Below are 8,425 nucleotides of genomic sequence, written 5' to 3'. Positions count from 1 at the left end.
GCAGATGAGATGTCTTTTGTCTTTCTGGGGCTATTAACAAAGGTGGGGGCTGTTTCTCCTTTTCTTATCCAGGGAGGTATAATATTCTGCCTTTTTAATATTTCCTAGATTTCATTTTTCTAGGAGAGGGTGGGGGCTATCTTTCTACACCCCCTTTGCATCAACAGAGTTACATGTCCCTCAAGTTTAAAATGGAATTAGGCACAGGAGACATAGGACACCACAACAAAGCTCTACATCACAATGCCAACCTAACTGAGGGCATTTCATGTAAGCTTCTTTCCTAACTGCTATCAGCATTTGCAATAATTTTTTCAAAAACAGATTCAAGAGGGATCTTGAAAATCAAGGGAAAGGCATAAGGTACAGTGTTTCCTTCCTGTTTGATTGGCAGCAACATATTTATCTGTTTGGTGCTTAGGGAAGTTTCAATCAGGTGTTACTTATTTTCATCTCTGTACCTGTTGGCACCTCTATTTGGTTGCTAATTGACACTGCACTGAAGATCCTACTGTTTGGAGTCTCAGAAAGACAAGGCTTGGGAGAAGTACGCAGTTCTCAGGATTTCTGTTGACACATTGGTGGTAAAAGTTTGAAACTCTACTCCTGCAAAACGTGGGTTTGGAAAAGCATCTTTGGGACAGCAGCTTGAGTGCTAGAATATCCAGTTTGTTCAAACATGACTTAGATGAAGAGATTGGAAGAGAACTCATCAAATTTGCAGGTGACATCCAGTTGCAGGGAACAGCCAATGCTTTAAACCAGTGATAGCGAACCTATAGCACACGTGCGCGAATGCAGAACCATGTCGGCTGGCACATGCAGCATCGCTCATTCTTCTTCTGGATTTCAGCTTTTCTTAACGTGTGTGGCAGTCCCGGAAACTGGAAAAGCTGGTCTTCTGGTTTCCGTTGTCCGCATGTGCAATGGGCAGCTGATTGTTGTGCACAAATGCACGCCAGTAACTGGAAGACAAGCTGGCTGGTGAACATACGTGTGTCAAAAACAGGAAGTTCATTTCCCGGCGCTTGCATGCACACTTGGCAGCTTCTGCTCCGGGTCATGTCCCTGAAAAGGTCTGCCCTCACTGCTTTAGAGGATAAGCCCAAGATACAGAAGGATCTTGACAGATGTGAGCACTGGGCCCTTTCCAGTAAAATGCAATTCAGTGGTGAGGAACTTATACTTAGGCAAGAAAATCTAAATGCACATCTATAGAAGAGGTTGCACTTGGCTCAAGAGCAGAAATTGTGTCAGGGACCTAGAAACAATCACAGTGCGCTGTAATTGCCGAAAAAGTCAATTCAGTCCTCCTCTGCAGCATCACAGGGATAGTATCAAGATCATATTAAGTGTTAGTACTGTGTTTTACTGAAGTAAGGCTACACTTTGAATCCTGCATCCAGTTTTGGTCACCAGAATACAAAAGTGTTTAGGCTGCAGAAAGAGTGCAGAGAAGAAGAACAAAGTCATGTAGGGAACAGGACGATGAACAGTTGTAGGAATTGGGTAACAGAGAGAAGGACCAGAGTGATGGCAGTTTTTCAGTACTTATTATATTTTACTTGGCTGAGCTGCAAATATAGGTTGCTAGGAATCTGAACATGACTGATAGCACATAATCAGTGAGAGGATCTGACCAATGCCATTGTTAGATAGGACAAGCCTGTTTTTCAGCCTCTTGTCAGGAGATGGCAGCATCTGTGACTCAAGAGCCAACAGTGAAATTGCGGCCTCTCCAGTTGACCTTAAAGTTAAACCATCGTTAAAACCATCGAGTACTGAATTGCTAGAAAGGATGGGGGAAAAGGAGCACAGAGGAACTTCTTCCGAAACACTCACGGAAGACGAGAGGGGAGAGTGACGCGCAGAGAGACTCTGGCGCCTCTTCCAAGGATCGAAGCAGCAATCTGGTAAACCCACCTCCTCTTTCCTTAGTGTGTTGGAATAATTTATATGTAATTCTTGGTTTCATCCCTTGTAGTATAAACTCAGAGATCTCCATCTGCAATTGTTTCAATGGAGTATCACTTACAAGTATTTGTAAAGTCTAAAACAGAAAATGTATTTTTGCTAATTAGGGTGCTGGAGGTTAAAACGTACAAAGAATGGTTATAGGAATTGGGCATGTCTAGTCTAGTGAGAAGGACTAGGGGAGATATGACAACAGTGTTCCAATATTTGAGGGGCTCCTATGAAGACAAAGACGTCCATTTATTTTCCAAAGTACCAAAAGAAAAGATGGATGGAAACTAACCAAAGAGAGATGCAACCTATAACTAAAAAGAAAATTCCAAGTAGAATGGTGGTCTTATTTACAGATACAACCAAGTTTGCACAGGATAGGAAGAAGGAAGGTATTACCAAAGATTACACAATATTAGATAAACCTTTGATGCAGACAGAAAACAGGTTGATCAAAGTGTTATATAGATTTTTCTTGGAACATAAGCTAGAGGAGGAACATGTCAAAGAAATTATGGTGTCCTGGGTGAAAAAATTTGATTATAATGGGGAATTGGCTAAGTGGTAAAAACTTTGGATACTTAATCGGAAACTAACATTGGCTACGTCGTATAAAGAAAAATTTTATATGTTCTACAGATGGCATCTCCCCCCAACACGGCTATATAATGTGAATGTATGTTCACTTTGACTTTGCGGTACTGCATTGTTTTAAATTTAAAAATAATAAAAATATACTAAAAAAAAATCCTACCGATTGCAGCAATCAACCAATGGAATAGCTTGCCTTCAGAGGTTTTGGGTGTTGTAACTTTCAAAAAGAGATTTGACGGCCACTTCTGAAATGGTAGAGCAGAGGGGTGGACTAGAAGACCTTTAAGGTCCCTTCCCACTCTATTATTCTGTCATATACTGTAGTCATCTTAATTACAGCGATTCTATTCAATAATTGCTATTCTAAGAATTTGTATTGACCCAAGTCAACCAGAGAATTTCATGGTTGCATACAAATGTGAACTTGGGTCTCTGTAATCTTCAATGTGTCAAATAAATCATAATTAAGGTTATTTTAGTGGGCTATTTCCTTTTTACCTTTAATGTATATGGTATTTTTTTAAAATATGTATATCTTCTGCAACCATTTTATAAGCAATTACTTTGAATCTTACAGGCAAAGAGGATGCCAATAAGAGAACTCCGGACAACTGAGAATAACAAGCAACGTTAAAAAGGAAAGTTAATCAAGCCAGAAATCAAAACATTTCCATCTCCTTCAGAAACCCACAAAATTCTCCTTCTTCCCCAGCAGGTAATCAAGAAGAGATTTCGAACTGGAAAACGTAGGATATGCAGAACACAAGGATACATTACAGGTAGTCCTCGACTTATAACAGTTCATTTAGTAACTATTCAAAGTGACAGTGCCACTGAAAAACCTGACTGATGAACATTTTTCACACTTATGACTATTGCAGAAGCCCATGGTCACATGATCTGTCTTTGAATCCTTGGCAGCTAACTCACATTTATGACAGTTGCCCTGTTTTACAGTCACATGATCCCCTTTTGCAGGTCCACAGATGTGGCTATTGTGGGCAAAATTCGTATTTCAAATCACAACTGAGTGTGCACGAAATGATCCACATTGGAGAACAGCAATATTAATGTGGCCAAAGCTTTAGTCAGAACTGCTCCTTGTGGTTGGTTCATGGAAGGAGCCACATAGGGGAGGAGCCCTACATGTGCTCCCAAGGAAGTGAGCTTGGCAACTTGGTGATACATTAGAGAAATCCTACCAGGGAGAATCCTTACTGTGAGAAAAGTTTCAGTCTGATCTCCAGCCTGGTAATATATTAGAGGATGCACACAAAAAAGAAATCATATGAATGTTCTGATCGTGGGAAATGTTTCAGCAAGAATTCCAACCTGGTGATGCACCAGAGGACTCACACAGGAGAGAAACCTTTTGAATGTCCTGACTGTGGGAAAGGTTTCAGTCACAATTCCCACCTAGTTATACACCAAAGGATTCACACAGGAGAGAAACCTTTCGAATGTCCTGATTGTGGGAAAAGTTTCAGTAAGAGGTCCAACCTGGTGATGCACCAGAGGACTCACACAGGAGAGAAACCATTTGAATGTCCTTTTTGTGGGAAAAGTTTCAGCAGGAACTCCCCTCTGGTGGTACACCAGAGGATTCACATGGGAGAGAAACCCTTTGAATGTCCTATCTGTGGGAAAAGTTTTAGTTATAATTCCAGCCTGGTGAAACACCAGAGGACTCACACAGGAGAGAAACCTTTCGAATGTCCTGACTGTGGGAAAGCTTTCAGTCAGAATTGCAGCCTAGTGATTCACCAGAGGACTCACACAGGAGAGAAACCCTTTGAATGTCCTGACTGTGGGAAAGGTTTCAGTAACAGGTCCAACCTGGTGACACACCAGAGGACTCACACAGGAGAGAATCCCTTTGAATGTCCTGTTTGTGGGAAAAGTTTCAGTCGCAATTCCCAGCTGGTGGTACACCAGAGGTCTCACACGGGAGAGAAACCCTTTGAATGTCCTGACTGTGGGAAAAGTTTCAATCAGAATTCCGACCTAGTGCAACACCAGAGGACTCACACAGGAGAGAAACCTTTCGAATGTCCTGATTGTGGGAAAAGTTTCAGTAACAGTTCCAGCCTAGTGCAACACCAGAGGACTCACACAGGAGAGAAACCCTTTGAATGTCCTGACTGTGGGAAAGGTTTCAGTCAGAATTTCCGCCTAGTGATGCACCAGACGACTCACACAGGAGAGAAACCCTTTGAATGTCCTGACTGTGGGAAAGGTTTCAGTAACAGGTCCAAACTAGTGATACACCATAGGACACACACAGGAGAGAAACCCTTTGAATGTCCTGACTGTGGGAAAGGTTTTAGTGACAAGTACACGATGTTGAGACACCAGAGGACTCACACAGGAGAGAAACCCTTTGAATGTCCTCTTTGTGGGAAAGGTTTCAGTCAGAATTCCGACCTAGTGTCACACCAGAGGACTCACACAGGAGAGAAACCCTTTGAATGTCCTGACTGTGGGAAAGGTTTCAGTAACAGGTCCAACCTGGTGACACACCAGAGGACTCACACAGGAGAGAAACCCTTTGAATGTCCTGTTTGTGGGAAAAGTTTCAGTCGCAATTCCCATCTGGTGGTACACCAGAGGTCTCACACGGGAGAGAAACCTTTTGAATGTCCTCTTTGTGGGAAAAGTTTCCGTTGGAATTCCGACCTAGTGACACACCAGAGGACTCACACTGGAGAGAAACCCTTTGAATGTCCTGTTTGTGGGAAAAGTTTTAGTTATAATTCCAGCCTGGTGGTACACCAGAGGACTCACACAGGAGAGAAACCGTAGGAGTGTCCGATTTGTGGGACAAGTTTCAGTTCTAATTTCCACCTGGTGCAACACCAGAGGACTCACACAGGATAGAAATCATATCTTTGTCCATATTGTGGGGAATGTTTCATTAAAAAATTCTACCTCATGAGTCACCAGAGAACTCATATAGGAGCGAAACCGTATGAGTGTCCCGCTTGTGGCAAAAGTTTCACTCAGAATTCTAACTTGATGAAACATCAGAGGTCTCAAATGGGAGAGAAACCCTTTGAATATCTTGACTGTGGAAGAGGTTTCATTACAAAATTACAGCTCACAAATCACCAGATGATACACACAGGAGAGAATGCTTTTGAATGTGCTGACTGTGGGAAACGTTTCACCAAGAATTCCAGTCTGGTTAAACACCAGAGGACACACAGAGGAGAAACCGTATCATTGTCCTCTTTGTGGCAAAAGTTTCAGTTAGAATTCTAACATGGTGATACACTGGAGGTCACATGAAAAACATGGAATGCCCTATTTAGGAAAAAGTTTTCATTTTAATTCGAACCTAGTGAAACACCAGAGGACTCACATGGGAGTGCCTTTCAAATGGCCAGTCTGTGGATAGTACTTTTGGCCAAAATGACTCCTTATCGCAGGCTTGTCAAACTAGATTTCATTGAGGACTGCATCATGGTTCTGTTTGACCTGGGTGGAGGGCTGTGGTGGAAGTGGATAGGGGGGCATAGCTATCTTGACGTCACTTCTGTTGGGGGCACCTGTGGTAGCCCGAGTGCTTTGCCAACAAAAATGGGATTTCGAGCGCCATTTTCAGGTGCTGTGGCCTCCTGCAACCCTCTATCAATGAAAACGGAGCTCGGGAGGTTCTCCTGCGTCCCCCGCAACCTCCATTTTTAGTTGCAATGGCCTCCTGCAATCCTCTGCCAGTGCAAATGCTGGCAGAGGCACCACGTACCAGTCCGTGGTTTCACGACAGCCCTGCTGGCCGGATTTAACCACCCTGCGACCCGCATCTGATCCTGGGCCTTGACTTTGACACCCCTTCCTTATTGCATACAACTAAATATATATGAGGCAAAAGTTGATGAGTTTGGAGAAGGTTTGAATTTCATTTCTGAACTCCCGCTGAGGGTGTAGGTGAGAACACTGAATATTGGCCTCATCTGAATACTGGCTGATCATTTTGCTGAATTAACTTCACCGCTTGCTCTTCCTGATGAAGCCGTCACATGAATGTGCAAATTGTTAAGCTCAACAGTGGCTACTTCAGAGTTTGGAGAATCCCACCCTTGGGTCCTCCTAGCCCTTTCCCTTCCTCACAGGTCCTAATAGGTCAGTTGTCCCCCATAGGCTCCCCACATGGTTCCATAGACCTCCCCCCCCCAAACACAAACAGGATCTCCACTTCTACTGGATCCCTGCAGTCCTTAGGCCTGACTCCCACCCTACCAGGCATCACAGCCTCCTGCATACCTTTTGAAGATCTCTGAATCTCATGTGGGGAAAGAGGCCAGGGCATGTATCTCTGGGCTGTGTGACTGCTTTATGGAAACAACCATTATTTTGACCGGGATTCATCCGTAGGCCATGCAGTGAACTTGTGGAAGCAGCTGTCGTTTTGCCATGGCTGCCTGTGTCAATATGGTGCCTGCTTCTTGGTCACTGGGAGTGGGACGAATTGTTCTGTTTTGCTACCTTAACACTTTGTAGACTGTGTTAAGGAATTGCAGGTGCAATGAAAATGGTGTCTGCCTCTGGGAGATCTCCAAAAGGGCAGGCCATGTATCCCTGGGGTGCCTGATAAGTGGACAAGTACCTCTTGGCCAGCCTTGTGCTGCAGTTGCCTATAACAGCCAATTTAGTCCTAGGTTGCATCAAGAGAGGAATAATGTCAAGACAACAAGAAAATATAGAATTGCTTTATACAATACAACACTTAGAATACATAGTTGAGTGCTGGTCACCATGATATAAAAATGTTGAGACACTGGAAAATGTGCACAGAAGAGCAACCAAGGGGGACAAGATAGCTGTTTTCAAGTACTTATGCATCTGACACAAAGAAGAGCAGATTGACTTACTCTCTAGGGCACCAGATGGCAGGATAAGAAGTAATAGGTGGAAGCTAGTTAAAATAAGGCCCAAACTAGAAGATATATTTTTTTTGTCAGAGCAATTAATCAGTGGAATAGAGTGGGCTGGACGACCATTTGAGAGGGATGGTTTAAGTGTCCTGCCTTGAAGAGCAGGTTGGACCAGAAGACCTCTGAGGTCCATTCCAAGCCTATAATGCAACGTTTCCATGAATTTAGTGGCTGTTTAGAAGATAGGTAAAGAGCAGCCACATGAACTTCCTTGTGGATTTTTCGGGGGGAAAATAATTCAGAAAATTAATGTAAATAAAACTCCCAAAACCCCCACAAAGCTTTTAAAGCAAAGCAAAAATAGACACAAGGTTTAAAAAGAAAGCAAAAAAATGTGCAAAAACAGATTTACATATACTATCCCCTCCCCTTGAGTATTCATACATATGTCGGACCAATATTAGTTACCTCCCCTTGTGAAGCAGGCCCAAAATTTATAAAGTTCTGCCTCTATTTACAAACAATTTGACTTTCATCAATCTACTACACAGAGAGGCAAAGTGGTTAACAGGTGAATAAACAGCAAAATTAAAATCGCATTAACAATTTAGTTTTGCATTTAATTTGTATAAAGTCCAGAATGGCTTTTTATTTACCATAATCATTGTCTATGATCTATCCGGGATGAAATATCTTTGTTTGATTCTTACGAATAAAACTTTTTCTTAATATTTTGGCTGAGAACAATAAAACAACTATTGTGTCTTATTCCTCAAAATCATAAACCTCTGTTGTCTCTCCATTTTCACCACAGTCCAGTCCAAATAGTTTTCCAGTTGGATATGGCAAGTCCATTTCCCAGCGACAACCAACTTCCCTTCAAAGTCCGGTTCATCACACATCGAATCTGTTCACTCCAAATCTGTAGAATCCGCAATTCCTTCAGCCTTCTCCAACCAACCAGCAGTTTCAAACCATGGCGAGGAATCTCT

The 8,425-nt window shown here is 42.7% G+C and overlaps 1 pseudogene; it reads left to right on the top strand.

The window, feature by feature from the left end:
* Positions 1 to 1,062: 1,062 nt before the first annotated feature.
* LOC148047531 (uncharacterized) lies at positions 1,063 to 8,164 on the top strand (annotated as a pseudogene).
* Positions 8,165 to 8,425: the final 261 nt, after the last annotated feature.

This window comes from Thamnophis sirtalis, unplaced genomic scaffold, assembly GCF_051295495.1.
Source record: "Thamnophis sirtalis isolate CommonGarterSnake01/CBP01778 unplaced genomic scaffold, rThaSir2_p1.2 scaffold_3, whole genome shotgun sequence".
NCBI lineage: Eukaryota > Metazoa > Chordata > Lepidosauria > Squamata > Natricidae > Thamnophis > Thamnophis sirtalis.
Note: the sequence above shows the minus strand (reverse complement) of the source record. Positions and strands in the feature narration are given on the sequence as shown.